The following is a 21,626-nucleotide window of genomic DNA, read 5'->3' on the forward strand; positions in this document are numbered from 1 at the left end:
CTCATGCCTTCCAAATATCTCCACCATTACATACCAGTTTTGCAGTATAGTAACCACCAGACATGCCCATACACCTTTAGCTATCAATATGCAGCTACTCCTGTTCATGTGAGTATGTGAATTCATTTTCAGACTTAAGGTGTGGAAGCTGCACTGAATAATTCTAGGTGCTTGTTCAGGTTTCACATGGTGCTTGCTTAGAGCTACTCTCATGTTAAGCCACTATGAATATGTTGCACTGCCACCTCTGATACCAAGGTAATGTTTTAATCTTTCTATTCCCGCACTGCACACTAGCAGTATCTGGTGCAAATACAGTAGAGAAGTATGCAAGTGATACACCACCTAAGCATCATTTGCCGTGCAGAATGTACAAGTATGCATACCAAATTTCTGTGTTTCCAAACATCGGTGTCACTACACTACTACTGAATAAAATGAACAGCACTCATGCTGGGGGAAGGACAAGGGAGCCATGACATCACAGAATGGGTGGATCTTATTATTTTAGTTAGAATCAGATGACGGCTGTGGTGATGTCACTTTGGGGGAGGGAACTGATTAAAAAAAAGAAAAGTACCTGCACTGCCTGGCCTCGATGATGTCAGTAACTGGGCGACTCCAGCAAGCTTTATTCAAACGTGAGAAAATCATTTTGTAAGTGAAACCATCACAGTATGAGAAGGTAGGCTTCTGTTACAGAAGTAAGGGGAATTATAACAATTGTAAATGCTTTATTGTTGTTGCTTTACAGAGGACAATGTAAATAGGGAGGAAAAGGGCAGTGAAGTTGAGGAATACATTAGAGAAACCTGTTGTACTCCTTTAAGTGAGCAAATGAGATGGACCCATTAGGAGTGTTCTAATACAGACTTACAGGAGGGGCGGGCAATTCCAGAGCCACCAACACTAATACCAACACAAGAACAGGGACTGTGTGTGGGGAACTAACTGCAGAGAGACACACAACACACTGCTCAATGAAACATGCAATTAGGAAACAGAAAAAATGAAAATACAGTACTTTTAAAACTGCAAGTTTGTAGTTAACAGAAGACTAAAATACAGTACTGCAAGTTTCACTTAACTTCAGCTTCTAGTGCAGATTATTGTAGCCAAGCAAGGCTCTCAGAAGTTGAGCATAAAATGATTTCTCAAACTTTGTGGCTAGCACTTAAAGTACAGAGGATGTCCTCTAGGCTGTTAAATATCAGATAAATGATAAGACCACCACCCCCTCTTATAGCAGAGAGGCACACAGAACACTGTTCAATGAAACACACATTTAGGAAACAGAAAAAATGAAAATACATAATGCATAATAGTAATGTGGAATATGGAGTGGAAGTAGGCTGCATATAGAATCATACTCCACGACTGTACAGATAAGACCAGAATGTCCGGTATATGGGCCCATATCTGCTGCCTGTCCCCCTGTCCCCCTGGGAAGTCTGTGGGATGATCCCAGATGTTTAGGCAACAAACAGGGAATACAACTGATTGTCACACATCTATGATAACAAACCTGTCACTCTAGCATCTCCCAAAACTGTTATAAGAGTAATAAGCCAAGTGTGTCCTATCTACACCCCCATGTTGTCAAGCTGTGACTAGAGTGTGTACAGTAACAGAGTGAGATGTATGTGCATAATACTAATGTGTAATCTGGTACTTTGTGTGGCAACATTCAGGTAGTGCTAACAAACATTGCTCCCAGAGGTATGTCGAATCCGAACACTGTGCTGAGAAATAAAAACCTTGATACACTGTACTAGTACTGTTTACTCTGGTATTGTATGGAATTGTGAGTGTTGCAGTTGCTCTGAATAATAAGGTATCACTGATCATTGGCACCCACACTGTGCCACATAACATAACTGTGTAGGAAAGCCTATATAAGAGTGTGGTAAGTCACTAAAGGTTGAAGAGGGAAATAGTCTAGATATGTCCTGGTTTACCTGCATGTGTACAAGACATGGCCAGAGTCTGTGCAGAAAGAGATGGACAGCTAGCTATGTGCACAACATCAACCCGGAATCTGGGATTATGTGCAGAAACAGTTATTGCTAACAAACATTTCCTCCACAGGTATACCAGGTATGAGGTGTATACTGAAGGTAAAACCAGTTCATGTATAAAGATAATGACAGCCATATCACTGTCCAAACTAAGGCTATAGGGTAGTGTAGAATACTTGCAAGGTACAGATAACAGCACTGACTAGGAAAGTAATGTGGACTACAGGAATATACTAGTTGTTAATTGACATCTTTCTCTCCCCCCCACCATATCTACATCAATAAACTACATACCCACCTCAACTGGTATGTAATGACTTCACTAATCTGATTATGTCCTATTGGTTGATAATTATTTAAATCTGTTTTCTGTTTCCATGCATGTGCTATATTGAAATATGCCAACATTGGTGGCATGGTGCCATCACTGTACCTGCATGCTGTGGTCCCATATATGCATGTGTTCCATTTGCTATGCAACTGTTCCATATCTGGTGTCTGGGTTAATGGGAATATCTATGCATGCTGTTATACCAAACCCTGGAATGTGTTGATTATTACTAACCCACATATGATAATAACATTTAAACACCATAGCACATTTGGGAAGGCCTGTCCCAACGGATCCACCTGTCCCACCTCAGCTGGCCATGGCAACAGGCACCAGCACATCTGGGACCCAACCCAGGATCTCCTTGTCCGTTGCTCCTGCACCACTTTTGGGTGGAACAGCCTCAAGGGATGGGGCTCATCCCCCCTGGGAGCGGACTGGGATATGAACATGTTACCTGTCACCAGGTCTGGGTCGTAGTGCATAGGGAGCTCCTCAGGGAGGTTGGAGATCTACTACACCAGCTTGAGGGCCATATCGCAACTAGAGGGTCGGCCTGGCTCTGTGACTCAGCCCCCACCACAGCCACCTTCGGGGCTGTGAAGGTGCAGTGGTGACTTTCCATGGGTGAGGACCTTAGTCCCACTGTTTCCACTAGGGGGCTCATGGGCTTCTGATTTTCCAACACCCCTCCCCATCAAGGTGTCTACCCCCCTCATGTGTCATATACCACACCTGTATGTGTCTTGTTTGTCTTGTCTGTTAACCTACCCAACCTATCTCCCCAAATATACCTACTATCCCTCCTCAACATCCCACTCTCACCTGAAAAAAAGGGCAATCTGTTCTCCAAAAAAAATCTTGCCCCATACATAGCTGTCCATTTCGCACACATGTCCACTGAACACATGTAATCTGGCCTAATTGGCATCACAACATATTATTGTTGTTCTCATCCCTCTCTCAAGGGTTTGAGTGTCCAAGTCTACCTCCAAATTCAGTGTATATGCACAGCTGTTGCTGTAGAAGAAATGGGCGGCTATGGACATTCCCTACACCCGTCCTGCACATCCCTAGCTATCTTCCATACAGTCTTACCCTCTTTGTGCCCTTTTTTCACCACTTTCCTATCAACCCTTTTTTCTATTCTTTTAAAGAAATTAGCGCAGGGGTAAGTGGGAGTAAGCACTTTTAAGCAGCAGTAAGTGGGTTTAAGCCAGTTTGCATGGGGGTAAGCAATACCTCTACAGGATAAGCAATTGAAAAGCTAACTGAGTATAAGAAACTGTAACTGGAAGTTAGCATTGCTTACCTCCATACAAACCCACTTATAACTGCTTAAATGTGCTTTAATCACTCTGTATCCAACGGCCATTGTTCTGCCCAGCAGCAAATTAAACAGCCTCTACAAGGCTCAAACCCAGGATTCTGTACACCATAGATAAAGTGATTTACCCGTAAGCCATGTCAAACATGCATAACCCTGATGTTTTCACAAACATATCATCCAGCCCAGTCATTCAACAGTACAGGGAATGTATTTCAACATGTAGATGTATGTGTGTGTGTGTGTGTGTGTGTGTGTGTGTGTGTGTGTGTGTGTGTGTGTGTGTGTGTGTGTGTGTGTGTGTGCATGTATATATATATATATATATATATATATATATATATATATATATATATATATAGACAGCAATTTATATATATGTAAGCAGATATATATATATATATATATATATATATATATATATATATATATATATATATATATATATATATATATAAAGTAAAGTATCTAAACACTTTAATTCATGTTCACAAATCTTTTCATACATGATTAATTTAGGATGAAAAGGGGGGTTATAAATACTTCTTTAATTATACCATCCTGATATAATAAACTAAAATTGATTTTACTTAAAAACATTTTAATATCAATCATAGTGGCAGTAAAATTAAAAAGCCTAGTTGGAACAAAGGTAGTTCCCTTAGCTAATAGGTTTGCTACATGTTCATCAACATACATATCTGAAAAGTTATAAACTCTAAAATCTCCTTTAGTATTCAGTACTACATGGTCAACATATTCGCATGACAAATTAGCAGATTGTTGCAAGTCATATGTATCACATAAATCAGTTGTGGAGACACAGCAATTGTTTAAGTTCTCCATTGCTTGTTTTTTGGCTTGGCCCCTTGAAACCCCGCTGTCTGATTGTAAAAATACTGGGGGTTAGTTTTATTTCTTATTCTCTCTGATCTTCTAAGTTTAGGAAAGTCTTGGTCACATAGAAGATCAGATTGCTGTACAGTTTCTTTCTATGTATTATATTCAATATTGGGGTTTCTTTGTTGTAATTTTGCCTGTAACTACATTGGCCTCCAGGGGGACTTGGGGTATGCAATACCATTTGCATACTGTTTTAAATATCTATCTCTATCTATCTAAATCTCTGTTTAATTTCTGTATTTTACCAGCTTTTAGCTTGAATATAAACTCTAACCTGCAATCATCCAAAAAGAGACTGCAGCCCCTGGTTTAACTCCAGGAACCTTGTTGTTGCCGCTTGTGTAGTAGCCACTGAAGACCTGATCGCTTTGGGCCCCCCCCCCCCCAAAGTTGTGTGAGCGAGGAATCCTCTCACTCCAACTAAAAGCAAAGAAAACTCTAACCTGTAATCATCCAAAAACAGACAACAGCCCCTTGTTTAACTCCAGGAATCTTGTTGTTGCCGCTTGTGTAGTGTAGGTGCCAGCTTTTGTAACTACTGTTATGCCTTGTTAAAATCTGTTACAGTCAGCTAGAGTGCATATCCCAGGGGTAATAGCTGCAAATCTTCTTCCTCTTAGCTCACCCCCACCCCTTTCATCCATTTCACTGTAGATAAATTGTTATATGTGAAGGTAGTTATCCCCTCTCAATAGTCTTAGTCTTCAGTCCCTCCTACTCAGTACTTGTTCTTCACTCAACACTAAACAGAGGTGCAAAGTCTCCAGCTGCTTTTATCTTTAGCTACATTGTGTGCAGCAAACAATGAGCAAAGGGGAATACAAATATAAAAGAGAATAAAATCTGCCACTGCAGACTAGTAAGCAGCATATGACTTCCACCAGTGGTGTATCTCTGCACATAGTTTTTCTTGGAAAAAACTTCCAGTCCTTGAACAAGGGTGCCTGTATGTTTACCTTATTTCCTTTTCTGACCTTGATAATTAGCTAGGTTTGTCCCTTGGATTCTCCCCTGCTACTTTAAATTCCAATTGAAGGTTTCCCTCCCTTCCCCCACCCCCAAGTAATTGTTCAGGTTCAACACACCAAAGGTTTTAAAAACCCCGGATGCCACATTTGCTCTAATTGCATCTGAAAGCCCTCCAGGTTTAACTTCTCTAGTAAGTGTTCCTGGACTAGCTGATAGTTTTATTTTAGCTAAGTTCTATTTTGTAGCCCCACTCCATTCTCTCCGCTCACTTCGTTCTCCTCCCACCTCATTCCCACCCATCCCCCATATCATTACCTTTATACCTATCGATACGACCACACCCCCTCACTTCCTCCCTAATCCCCCATCCCTTCACTTCCTGTTCTCATACTATTTCCCTCTTTTGCTCCTCCCCACACTTATCTACTATCCACTGTCAAATACTACTATACCTTACTCCCACCCCTTCCTCTCATCCTCTGTTCTACATCCCATGAAGTGACATGTCTCTTACAAATCAAACTATATTTTTACCTTCCCTACTCCTTATACTCTATCACCTCACCTCCTATCACTCACAATTACCTACTCCCTATTTCCATCCCTCAAACATCACTCTTAACTCAAGTACTACACCACAACCCTATCTACTAATGTGTCCCTCCATCCTTCCCCCACCACTCCCATTCCTAAAATAAAAATATCTCTCCCCTCCCCGTTAAAACAAAAAAACAAAGTCTACTTACTCAAATTAAAACTCCATTACAAACCTCTACTTCTGTCTGGTGACATTCATCCTAATCCAGGCCCTACAGACACTACCCTGAACAATAACCCCCTTGTAACTAAACCTGCCAACCCCTCCAACCCACAAAAACAAATACAATTCTGCTCTATCAATGTCAGGCGCCTTGTAAATAAAGTTTAAGAACTCCATGCTTGGATAGCTAACTATACTCCTGACATAGTTACTCTAACTGAAACATGGTTAAAACCACACCATCTGGATAGTGAAATCATCCCTCCTGGCTATAATATCCTTAGATTAGATTGACCTAAAAGAAAAGGAAAAGGAGTCTCCATACTCTACAACAATTGTCTCTCTCATATCAGTCCCACACTAGACTTACCCTCCTTCTCACCAGATGAACTCCTACTGACCAACTTCAAACTTAACAGTTTCAACACCATAACTGTTGCAGCAATCTATATCCCCCTGGTGATAATATTAACATACTTGCGAACATCCCATCTTACCTCTCACATACCATCCAGAATGAAATAATTATACTGGGAGATGTTAATATTGATTGGCTTACAATACAAACTCCCAATACTACTTCCTGTATAAACCTACATGGGTTTGACCAGCTAATCACAACCCCAACCTACATTAATAAATCTCACCTACCTAGCTCTCTTCTTGACTGGATATTGGTCTCCCACCCTCAAAACTGTCAGAACTCTCAAACCCTTCCAAATGCCCTTAGCAACCACTGCCCTATATCAGTTACCAGACATACTCCCCACCTTACCAAACCTAATAAATTTATTACCACCCGCTCACTTTCTCATTTCTGCCCTAACTCCTTTATTTACCATCTCTCCAAAATTAACTGGTCTTACCTCACCACTCTTCCTTTAGATGAAGCTGTCCACTCCTTCAACACTACATTCCTAAACATTTTTAACTCCCTTGCTCCTCTTTGCACAATTAGAATCAAATCTAATACTGCTCCTTGGCTCACTAAATCTACCAGAACCCTCATGAAAGACTGGGATAGAATTTGGAAAATGTGGACTAAAACTAGGATCCCTTCTCTTCTTCAGAAATATAAAGAACTCAGAAATAATATTAAAAAAAATCATTTATTATGACAAAATAAACTTCTATGCCAATCCTCCCTCTACTCTTAAATCAGACCCAAAGAAATTCTGGAGCTCTGTTAAACAGACTCTTCATTCAGGAAACCCTTCCTCTCCTAACCCATGTCCCAGTGCAACACCTGAAGACATAGCCAACAAATTTAACAATCATTTTATAAACTCAATAACCTCCATAATAAATTACCCCCCCCCAGAAACAACACTAGCACCCCCACAAATTCTATACCTCTTCCAAACCCTCCTAACTCCTTCTCTCTAACAACAGTATCAACTAACGATGTAAAGTCATTACTCACTAAACTTAAACCTTGCTCCCCATCTGTTGACAAGCTACCCTCTTACTTACTGCAGACTGCCTCTGAACCTCTTGCCTATCCTGTATCCATCTTAATCAACCGATCCATTTCTGAATCCTATGTCCCCACTGTGTGGAAGAATTTCTTTACTCTACCCATTCACAAAGGGGGCAACTCCTCAGACATATCCAACTTCAGACCAGTTGCCATACTCTCTCCACTCTCAAATATCCAAGAGAAACGCATTCACAAGCAAGTAATGCATTACCTTCACCAGGAAAACCTTCTTGCACCCACACAGCATGGTTTTCGTCCCAAGCATAGTACAACTACTGCACTCATATTATTCATTAACATATTCTCCCTAGCTCGTGATAGCAATAAACTTGTCTCATGCCTATTACTTGACCTTTCTAAAGCCTTTGACACTGTCTCTCACCCACTCCTCTTAGATAAACTCACTAACTTACATTTCTCTTCACCTACTATCTCCTGGTTCACCAGCTATTTCTCAACCCACCAGCAATCGGTTAAATGGCTCTCTGCATTATCCTCCCCTCTCACTGTACAAATGGGAGTCCCACAAGGGTCCATACTTGGACCACTACTCTTTAATATTTTCACCAACTTGCTCTACTCCGCTGTCCCCAGTCATCTTTTGTGCAATATGCTGATGACTCAACTGTTATAACCATTGTTGACAACCCAACTGACCTCCACTCAACTACCCAGGCATCCTTCCACACCAATGAGACTTGGCTTAGTGATAACAAACTAATACTTAAGCCAAAAAAAACTAAGCTCCTACTTTTCCTCCCTAAAAACATCACCACACTCAAAAGTACATTTGCCATCTTCTTATCCTGCAAAAACACTATCATCTCAGCTGACTCTAGTACTAAATTGCTAGGTGTCACAATAGATGACCAGCTTAAGTTTGATCTCCATATTACCAACTCGGTAAAAAGAACTCATCAGAAACCTGGACACCTTTTTAACTAATACTGCCCGAATAACTCTCTCCCAGGCTTTATTACTCCTAACACTCCTGTACAGCTGCCACATATTCACAAACCTAAATGCTACACTTATTTCCAAGCTTGAAACTACCGGTAATAAGATCGCCAGATTTGCAGCTAACCAAACCTACAAGTCACACCACTGCTTAGCAATACAGCAACTAGACTGGCTAGAATTCCCTCAGCTGCTCCAACTATACCAACTACAAATCATCCACTCTATCCTCTATCTACCCTCCTTCTGTCCCAGCCTTTCTACTATCATATCCAAATATTCCCCTGCTATGACACTATGCAGCTCTAACTAAGAATTATTAGACATCTACAAACCCAAAACCAAAATAGGCTGCCTTCTCTATAACTATAACCCAGCTATATCTTGGAACCAACTCCCCATGGAAATAAAATCCCTCCAGCATAGCAAAAGCTTCAAATTAGCCACAAGGAAATACCTAAAAACAAAATGGTCTTGCCACTGTAGCCAACCACCTTGAAACCACCATCCTTTCTCTTATTTCACCACCTCACTCTTAATGTATCTCTAACACTATTCCCGTGCCTCTTCTACCTCTTCCCTTCCTCTATCTCCAACCACTCTTAATTCTTACAGTCTCAAAACAACCTACCTATCTAGTCTGTCTCCTATACTCTACCTCCCGTACATCTCCTACTAGCCATTCCTACTTTCTTTTTTTGTTTCCAAACACCTATACAACTAGATCTTACCCACTTTAAATAAGCATCTGCCTAACTCTTAACTCATTTTGCTCTAAGCAGCTAAAATAATATTGTAACTAGTCACATTTTCTTCTGCTAATTGTTCAAAACCTTGTTTGTAACAACTCACATACTTGTCTGCCAATTGTTAATACTCTATAAAAATGAATTACCTAAGGAGCTTTTTTCTCTCTCCAGGTCTCTGCTTGTAAGATCCTATAGCTGATTATTACTACTATGTTACTAAAATTTAATAAATTGTTTTCTAGTCCAGAGGAGCTTTTCTCCCAGGGTCTCTGCTGAAAATGAGCCAAAAGCTCAGCCAGACTAAACCGGTTAACAAATGTAAAATAAATAAAATAAATAAATAAATAAATATCTGTTGATCAGTAATATTGTATATACGTAAGATTTCATATTTAATATTCTCATACATGTTATCTTCTCTAATGTCCCTATCTAATGCATTAAGTTCATTCATGAGCATATCTATATCAGCTTGATTGCATTTTATCATAATGTTCAACAGTTCTTTTCCGCTTCTGTCGAACAATTACATCAACTCAATATGTAAGGGAGAGTTATAAGCCAGTCCCATGGGATAGCGCCAAAAGAGCAAGCCTTTCGGTATTATATTTTGCTTTGTGCACTCTTTTAAATATGCGGTTTCTAGTTGCAATTTTCTACATTTCATTAACTTAGAGTCAAATTCATTTAGTTTCTGTTCAGTGGAATTAGTACCTTGTATTTGTCCGCCCAATAAAGTGAACAATGACTCTAACCATTCGTTAAGGACAGGTACTTCCCTTCTGTGGGTATTGTTGTTGCCATAATTCTGCTCTGTACCATGTGTGTGTACTCATTGATGTTCAGAGACTAGCTGATTTTCAGTTGGTTTTCATTATTTTCATTAGTATACCCGCCACAGTGGTACACATTCAGCACTGGGCTGTACACCTGTGAGGTGTGGTGCACAGTACATGGCAGGGTGCAGAATGGGTGCACAGAAATACCATGTTCATGGGCGCAGTGGTATCCAGTATAGGGGCTTCACCTAGTGACACAGCACATGCATCACACACATGTATACTGTTGCCAGCATGGATTGACTATAGCTGCACTGCATGCTGTCGGGTACCATATGTTATGCATGTTGACAGAGGGGTAATAGGAGGACTGTGTACACTATCATTGTGCAACCTCCCCTGTATGTGTGTGTGTGCATCTTGATGGGAAGTTAGTTTGTCTGTAGGGTCACTCAGGTGAAGTGGAGGGAGGTTGATGCATGTAGGATGCTTGTGTGCATGTGAGTGTGTTTGTGTGGTGGGTCATGTATGCACATGTGTGATTGTGGGGTGTTCATACAGCAGTACCTCCCTCTGGGATTATGCAGTGCATGTACATGGACTGCAACATTACACACCAGGAATACTTGTCATGTGTGTAACCACAGGACAGCTGATAGTATAATGTGGTCTGTAGCATGGAACAGGCATCGAAAGGGAAGGTAGACAACAGGTACACCCTTAATATTGCCTTCAGCAAAGAGGTAATCTACAACCCATGTATGCAGCACTACAGATGCATTGGGGAAGTACTAGTCAACACCAGGGAGTGTATCCAAATATTACAGTTGTCACATGATAGGCTGAATGAGCAGCATATCTGGCATGTACTGAGCATTACATACACATGATACACCAGTGCATGATATTATGGATAGAACATAGTAGCCCACACATATAGGGGCCGTGTTCATGATGTCCGGACATACAGATGGTGCATACCGAATGACAGCAGTGAAGCCATGTAAAACTATTACACACAGGTCAGGAAGGTAATGTAGTAACAGGTCTTGTGTTGTGAATGCTTGTGTAGGCATTTAGAGGACTGATATGTTAATGAGTTGTATCAATGTGTGTATGTTAACAAGTATGATACAGGATGAGGTACCACATGGACTGGGACTGTCTGTAAAGCCATGGACAGGTAGGTATTATGGAGGTGTGTGTGCGTGTGTGTGTGTGTGTGTGTGTGTGTGTGTGTGTGTGTGTGTGTGTGTGTGTGTGTATTGTTAGGCAATGCTGTACAGGTGTTAAAGTGCATTTATTGTTTTACCCCAGAGGTGGTGAGGTGGGTCAGAGTCCCTCCTGCATGCAATCTGATGTTGGTGTCCATACAGACACCGATGATGATGATAGCACTGTTGAGGCACAGGTGGGGTTGTCAGGGGCTGACACTGAGCCAACATTTGACATCCCCCTTTTAGCCACCCCAACCCCACACACAGTTTCAGTGCCTATACATACCCCATCACCTGTGGCCATAGTGGAGGGACAGTGGGCGTTTGGTGGCAGTGCACAGGAAAGTGTGGTAACCATGCTTAATGTGTCCAGTCACAGCAGGCATAGTCGGATGTCTGGCAGGGCATCACATAGACGGATGTCCCAGGGTGCTTGTGGTAGGGCTGCTGGTCATCATGCTCCTGGCAGAGGCAACATAGCTGGTACCAGCAGGTGCATGTTTAAGGCTGTCATGGCGGCGCAGGCACGTATGGAACATTACACCAGACAGGGCCTGAGGATGCCAAAGGCTGCTCTCATATCTGCAAGTGACAACGCCCATGAACTGGCTGGTGCCATCCGTGCATTAACTGAGTTCATGGATAGACGGTCTGGTGAGATGATGATCCTCATTGACCGTGGTCTGTCAGTGCTTGAATGTGTGGTGGGAGTGCGGCGATGGCCGCGTGGATGTAGGCCAGCAACGCCAACAGCTGGCAGTCAACATGGACTTACTAGGACACCAAGGGGCTCCTGTAGTGGCAGTACCAGCCTCAGCAGTGTGGGGGGTGCTTTCCACACCACACCACAGCAGACCACTTGAACGTGGTCCTTGCCAGTCCCAGGAAGGGCCTGATACCAGCCAACATTTGTCATCAACAGGTGAGAGCAGCACATCGAGGCCTGTACCTGGATGTGCCCATGGAACCACTGGCAGGCACAGTCCACATGTCTGTGGCCAGAGGCAGTGAACTGCACACCCTGCTAGGTATGGTCTGCAGCTGTCCATAAACACCTGTGTAGGACAGCCACATGGCAGAACTGTCTGCATGCATACCCACACACTATAGAAACACACCTAAGGTAACCCCATACCTACAAACACCACAGCACCACGCCCAGCTCACCACAGTACACCCCTCACCCACACACATGGTGTCAAATGTATGGCCCACCCTCTGCCTCTGGAAAACCAACATCACACCCTGTGCATATGATGATACCTGTGCTACATCCCTGTCATCCATACCATCAATGCAAGGACAGGTTAATATGGTTCTGATGCACACGGTGACTGTACTACAGTGTACCATAGTACTGCAGTGTAACATGTTGTATGGAGTAATGTGTAATGCATACATGGCAGGTAGTGTAGCCATCCAGCAATGATGCATTATAGCTGTTAGTAACACTGGTTGGTTGTGGTCTCTATAATGTTATCCATTTGTATTGTAGGTGTACATGTGTCAGCATGAGGATGGTCTGCAGTCATATTCTGCAATGGGGTATGGCACTGTGGTGACACCATGGATGTGACATAACTGGGGTACAGTTGAACACATGTCACAGGTTACTAATACGCTTGCCTGTGCCACATGGACAGGTGCCCCGCTGAGGCATGTATACCCCACAACCTGATGTAGACCCATCCACATACACGCACACTGTTACTTGGCAACACTGGGACTGGACCCCTACCTAACTATGTAGTGATAATGAAGTGTGTGTGGCTTACATTGCACACTCCACACAGTGTTTAGGGTGAGGTGTGTCCCAGATTACATGTTACATGCAGAACATCCCCAGACATGTACAGTATGCTAATGGGGGTGTAATTGGTGTATATGGACATTACATAGTGTGACATACCTTCATATACACACTAACAGACACATAACAGGCAGACACACATCCAGGATACCAGGGCCTATCACTGTTAACTTGACCATGTGTCCAATGTGTTACAAGTAGGCTGCACACAGCACATGCATAACTGACTTGGATTGTGGTATCAGTTACTTGTATGGTTGATGGTGACAGTGCTAACCATAAAGTGGGACATCGGACATATACCGGGTGTACCTTGATGTAATGACAGTGTACACAGAACCCACATCCCCCAGTGGATATTGTACTCCCTGAAACTCATGATGACACTCTGCCATACTCACCATCACACATTGGCTGCGACTGCAATGCAATCCATAGTATACCCCAACAGTTATACTACAGGGATATGCATCTAATGCACATGCCACACATGTAGTAGGGTGTTGCATTATCATGCCTCACCTATGGGCAGAAACAACACTATCTGTACTACTGTGTGGCAATGGGTATTGTAATATGAGTATGTGGCCTCAGAATGCTGTACCCTACAGATATACGGACATGCACAACTACACTCACATGCCAGAACACAATGGGTATCCCATGCCTATCAACCCATCTGTAAAACACTCTGTGCTGGTACTGCAAGGCTCATGTAGTCAGTATGAGGAGGAGCTTAACAGGGTACATGTAATGTCCCATACAGCAGCAGCCCGAACTGACTATGGCAATAGGTGTTGCATTGGTTGTGAAGGCCCTCATGGAATTCACAAGTACAGGTGTGCCAACACACAGACACTGCTATTTTCAGTCATGCACATGTACACATGTATCAGTACAGGGGTGCATCACTGCAGGTGGTCATAGCTGTGTACCCATCTATTGTCCAAGGGGAGATGGGTTGTGTAGGGGTTGTGTGTACAGTGGTATCCTGCCACCTCCCAGGTGGCAGCATGCAATCTATCAACAGACACTACTGTGGTGACCCTCAGGGTGAGAATGACATGCATCAGCCAATCCTCCAGGTGCCTCCTGCATATGGCCACTGAGGTGATCAAGTTGACATGTATGCAACATGCATTACAACACATGGTTAGTGTCTGTGATGGAGACCTGTACCCAAGCATGTTCTGGTGACTGTGGTAGTGTAGTGGAGGTACCCTTGGCATGTGGTGCATACAGGGTGACATCTATATGTGCCAGTTATTACACAGCTGGGCAGACATGTCAGTGTCAATCAAGCTTAGGTTGCCTGTACATATCCCAGCTGGATACCTACCATCTGCAAATCTGTACAGGGACTGACAGTCATCAGCTTGGCAAGTAGCTATGCAGTAGGATGAGTGTGTTGACAGATAGACGTTTGACAACAATATGTATTCCATAACTACATGGCAGAAGCCTTCACTAACATGTGCTGTACAGACAGTAGTCTACAGTTACATTCCACATGACAGATCATTGCCCAGTAAGGGCTAAATACTATGACACAGCTCACACACCAGGGATACAACAGGGATGCCTCAGTGTCCAGCTATGCCTGCAGGTGCCTGTTGTCTCTCTTTTGCTTGGGTAAGCACTGTCAACAGTAGTACTGCCATGATACACTACATGGAAGTGTGACAGCACATACCCTGGGCTACTACCCCTGTATGTAACACATTCACATGGATAACAGTGCTGTACAGGTCTCATATACATCTGTGTCCCACACATGACACTCACACCCCTTGCTACTGTAATGACAGCACATAGGCACATGTATTGTACATGGCATTACATACACGTATTACAGATGTCATTACCCTGCTATGTTATCAGACTGGGAGCTGTGACCTGGTCACCAGGCTAAGCCATGCTTAGCAAGTATCAACATTGCTGCAATATAATAGCTGAGCTGATTTGTGCACTGGTAAGCTAAGTCTACACTGTGTAAGTGCCTGTACGTTTACCCATAGCTTAGCATGGCTTAGCTTTGCAAAAACCCACACAAACCAACTTAAAGCTGCTCAAAACTGCCTTAACCACTCTATAGCTGACAGCCCTTGTTCTGCCCAGCAACAAAATGAACAGCCTTGCAAGTCTTGAACCCAGGACCCTGTACACTAAAGTCATAACACTTAACCACAACGCCATGACTATTGTGAAGGCAGCTGTTGTTTTATCAATATAGCTGTCAATCCACATATTGAGTAGTATTGAACAATTGCCTTTACTTCCTAATTTGTGTAGTCCTTGTTATTAATATGACTGTTGCATCACACATGCTGTTTTATCATAATGTACACAGAGCAGATACATATGGTGACTTACATCTGGAAGGGTTTACACAACCATGAGGTTTACACATGGCAGGAATATGGTTGCATACATATAATAGGTCTATATATGTCTACATATACATACACATGTATACTCATACATATGTCTGTATACACATCTGTATAGTGCAACATATATATGGCCATATTTACATCTCTCTGCATGTACACACAAACACACACACACACACACACACACACACACACACACACACACACACACACACACACACACATACACACACACATATATATATATATATATATATATATATCTATATTTATATATATATATACATATACATATATATAGATACATATATGTATGTATATATATATATATATATATATATATATATATATGTATATATATATGTGTGTGTGTGTATATATATATATATATATATATATATATATATATATTTATATACATATATATGTATATATTGATAGATGTATATATAGCTATATATGTATGCACATCCTAATAGTACAGATATGCCTATTTATGTGGGTATATATGTAGATATCTATAACTATATGTGCATACATATCTAGTCTGATATACGTACTATTGTCGATATATATGTTGATATCCATATATATATATATATATATATATATATATATATATCTATATATATATATATAAATATATATATGCATATGTATCTCTATCTGTATATGTGTAGACATATATTGCTCTGTATATGTATATATCTGAGTGTATATATATATATATATATATATATATATATATATATATATATATATATATATATATATACACTCACACATATACAAATCCATCTATGTATGTCGATATGTATATGTGTATATATCTATATAGATATATGGATAATTATATACCTATATGTTCACCATATGTCCAGAACATGGAGTGGAACCCTACCTCAGCCCCAGTAGTCCCAACCTCTTAGTGCAAGAGTATGTCAGGTATGTATTGCAAGTATATTTGTAGACTATGGCTACTGGAATAGGGATTGTCTTCACAGACATGGTGTGTGTGGGAGGTCACATCTGCTTTTGACATGTGCACCATTGACTACTGACAGACATCCTAAGTACATCATAGTACAGTGCCACTGCTAGCACAGTAATGCTCCTGTGGACTACAGCAGAGATATGGCCAATATATGTGGACAGTCTGACACACTCTGATCAGTCCAGAGGTATACACAGAACCCCTTAGTGCAGGACATGTGGACCAAGCCTGACAATGTGGATGTTATCAGCCATGTAGATGGGTATATCATGTAAATACTGGTATACATTTGCCCCCATAGTTTATAAATTCATACACTCCTGTCTGTCCTGACACATAATAACTGTTGATGCAGAGGTTCCATGGCCACATACTACTCACTAGTTAGTGACATACATCTGTACAGCATCCCACTGCTTTGTCTGACATACATGACTGTTATGGTGTCCCAGCAGTAGTACATCTGGCAAGTATTTGGGCATGACATCTCATTGGGTAAGTACACCAAGCTGCTAGGCATGTAACAAAGCACTGTGCAGGCTGCAGGCTGACTGCCCCAACACTGCCCTACATTTCCTATGGGGGAATACACATGTACCTGCATAGATAGCAGGCTCTACAGGCATGTCACAGCACAGAGTAACAGACACCTGTGTGAAAGTGCATAACCACAACAAGTGTGAACACAGCCACAGCCACATATGGTAAGCTAGCATAATATTACAGTATATGAACTATCTGATCAACACCATCCTCATATGTGCCACTCACACACCAATCCTACATATACTGGGCCACTACACAGTGTGGTCCGATGCCTGTCTGTGGTATGGGATATGTGTGTGTTTGGCCCTACAAACATGTAAGCTGATAGGGTAACATACAGTGGAGCAGCATGTAACATCAGATAGAACAGGACCAAGAACAATGAAATCTACCACAGTCTGTACACAGGCCAAGGTACATATTCACAATACACACACTGTTGGCAATCACTATAAGTACACAGACCTCAGTACTGTACACAAAAGCACAGAATGCCCAGGTTATGTCCTCAAATATACCCCCTACTATACATAACATGTGTAGCAGTCTGATATCTCACTGGCTTGTTATCAGATATGATGTCAATAAATATGGTGTACTGAACATATGCACCTCTTACTGTATGACATATGTACAAAGGTTGGCAGAGTTGAGGCTGGAGGCACAAACACAGGGCCAATATGGACATGTTGCTGTGATAATGTCATACATTTGCTGTTGTAACAGGGTTTGTTGCAACATATGTCCTATGAGGGATATGAAGTCAGTAACTCTAGCGGCTGCCACCATCTACTGACTGCAATCCTCACACTACCTTCTGAAGTTCACAGATAGATGCTCTGTGGGTAACACAAGAAACACAAGGCACCACACACTGCCCAGTCTGCAGATGACCCTACAGATGGGGATTCCTCATAAACATTGAGCACTGACATGACAGATATTAAAACATGTAGGACAGCCATATCCACACACACCCTGTTAAACCAAAATTACTCCAAAAATGTGTGGGAATAGAATCCCTACCAGAGTTCTATATCACACTACAGCATTATGCTGTTATAGGACATGCCACGGGGATTACTGGAGTACTCCTTCCCCAAAGGTGTATTTCACAGTTAATGACATCAGCAGGCTTGCCAATGTAGAACATTTGATTTGTAGTGAGCATGAGTAGCCTAAAAAGCATTACTCTCTACACAGAAAGACACACACACACACACACACACACACACACACACACACACACAGGCACACACACACACACACAGGCACACACACACACACACACACACACACACACACACACACACACACACACACACACACACACACACACACACACACACACACACACACTTGCCATGTCTGGGATTAGAACTCCTACCTAACTAGTTTATCACACTACTGCAGTATGCAGTTATGGGATGCGCCATGAAGATTAGTGGACTACAGCTTTCTGAAATGTGTTTTTCACAGTGAATGAAATCAGCAGCCTTGCCAAAGAAGGGCATTTGAATTGTAGTTGGTGTGACTAGCCTAAAAAACATTGCTCTGTACACAGAGACACAAACACACAGAGTTGCCACGTTTGGGATTAGAACTCCTACCTAACTAAGTTTTCACACTACAGCAGTACGCAGTTATAGGATGCACCATGGAGAGTACAGGGCTGCAACTTTCCAAAAGGTGTATTTCACAGTAAATGACACCAGCAGCCTTGCCAAAGTAGAGCATTTGAATTATAGTGAGTGTGAATAGCCTAAAAAGCATTGCTCTCTACACAGACAGGCACACACACAGTTGGCATATCTGGGATTAGAACTCCTACCTAACTAGTTTATCACACTACAGCAGTACACAGTTATAGGATGCACCATGGAAATTACTAGGCTACAGCTTTCCAAAAGGTGTATTTCACAGTGAAAGACATCAGCAGCCTTTCCAAAGTAAGGCATTGGAATTGTAATGGATGTGACTAGCCTAAAAAGCATTGCTCTCTACACAGAGACACACACAAACAGTTGCCATGTCTTGGATTAGAACGTCTACATAACTAGTATATCAGACTACAGCAGTACACAGTTATAGGATGTGCCACAGAGGTTACTGGGCTACAGCTTTCCAAAAGGTGTATTTCACAGTGAAAGACATCAGCAGCCTTGCCAAAGTAGGGCATTTGAATTGTAATGAGTGTGACTAGCCTAAAAAGCATTGCTCTCTACACAGGATGAGATGCATACACAGTTGCCATGTCTGGGATTAAAACTACTACCTAACTTGTTTATCACATTCCAGCAGTATGCAGTTATAGGACATGCCATGGAGATTACTATGCTACAACTTTTCCAAAGGTGTATTTCAAAGTGAATGACTTCAGCAGGCTTGTCATAGTAGGGCTATGGGGAGGGCAGTGTGTGTGCATGGGCCATAACCCATTCATCTAGAGGTTGACGCACCACATGTGGGCACACCCAGGGTTATATTCCACAGGTACGTGTATACAGCTGCTAGATGACTACTTCCTTGTACAGTCATGTTGCACAGCTAGCACTTGCACCACATAGTTTGTAATGCTGATGGATACCGGTGGCTAATGTCTACAGTGAGTGACATTTAGACCTCATGTGGTTGTAGCCAGTTGGCTGTGTGCTTAGTGGAACAGGCCTCATAATGGATGGCTCCTTGTCACAGTCACTTTCTTCCACATATCTATGTATGTCTACTTTTGGCTTATTATAGTGTGTCGTCCTTGGATATATGTCTGTATTCCTATCCACTGCAACATCTGCAACTGCTAGATATGTATGGTCCACTGTTGTTTACAGACACGGGCTTCATTTGTTTAAGTGTGTGAGCATGCCCAGTATGACCTTTCAGCATGTTGTTTTCTGACATTGCTTTTATTTCTCTAAGTGTGTGAACATGCCCAGTATGCCCTTCTGTACTGAATGTGTGAATTGATTCCAGGTAGTTTGTACTCCAGTGCAGACCTTTGTGTTGTACACCTACAGGTAGCAAACTGTTTCTGCAGGGTATCCGTCGATCATTTGGCAATAAGGGGACAAAGTGTGCAGGGGATAGTGTGTACTGTATGTGATTGTGTCTGTGCTGCTTCAGCTGCATGGTACTGCTGCTAGCAGAGATATTCAGACATGTGTATTGTTATACATTGTGATGTTTTCTGTCCTCATATACTGTCAGGTGGACATTCCTGCTCACAGTGATATCTTGGGTGACTGCAGCTGTGTGTGGTTTTGTGAGCAGATGCCTACATATTCATGGTAAGTTATGCCATTCTGGAGGGGGAGCTGCAGACACTTGCTGCTGGGTCTGTGTGTCTGGTTCAGCACCTTGGTGCAGTGCTGGCAGATGATCCCATACTTGTACATCCATCAACATGACAGTATGGCCTTATATTGCTGTGGCAATATCTCACAGCTGTACAGATTTGCAAAGGTTATCCAGAGGCAGGGGCCATGAATCAGGACATTACCCCTATTGTGGTGTATGAGCTGGTATGTAGCCACCCATTTATGTGTTTGCAGCCAGGGATAGTGCGTGCACACAGCTTTGTGTCAGACCTTGCATGTTCCATGCTGCCTATGCTCCCTTCCCCTCTCTGTTATTCTCTCCTCTTCCATATATTATGCATACATTCTCTGATATTTTCCCTAAGGTTATTACCCCATCACGGATGTGTGTTGGTGATGGTCTTCAGTTAATGCAGTGGGACATGTGGATATGTTACTGTGGTTTGTCCACATGGCCTTGCATATGGCTTATGTGGAGTGTGTTATGTTATTTGGGTGCCCATGACATAACATGCATTGGCAGTACATGTGAGACACAGGCCCTTGGCAGATGCCTGTGGCCAATTTGGTGTTGATGCAGGCCAGATGTAGCAGGCCATTGCATTCTGTCAGTTCTATAGTCCCAGACCGCCATACAGTATATTCCCCTGGGGTGACAGGGTAGGTGTGCTAGGTGTTCATGACAATACCTTCTATCAGTCTTGTTCAGATGGTGTGGATGCTGGCAGGGTGCTACCTATGGCTAGCAAAACACCTGCATTGGATACCTGCACTGCATTCTGCATTCATTCGCTATTGCCATATACAGGTGGGGTCATACTGTACCCATTCCCTAGAGTAGGGATACGACCAGGGAGGTACCTGTGGGTGGTGTTTGCATGAGCTGGGTGCATATGTGCTATGGACACTACTTGCATCTAATACACAGCTATGCATTGGGCATTCCAGTTATGCTGGCATGTGCAGGTACATCAGCTGTTTCCCCATACATCAGTCCTACCTCCTTTGTGATCTGCAAGTGTTCAGGCAGACAGCACCGATATCCCCTACCACAGGACCAGAAAATGTGATGCATACCT

Source organism: Protopterus annectens, chromosome 7.part0 (assembly GCF_019279795.1).
Source record: "Protopterus annectens isolate FY-2018-M chromosome 7.part0, PAN1.0, whole genome shotgun sequence".
NCBI classification, from domain to species: Eukaryota; Metazoa; Chordata; order Ceratodontiformes; family Protopteridae; genus Protopterus; species Protopterus annectens.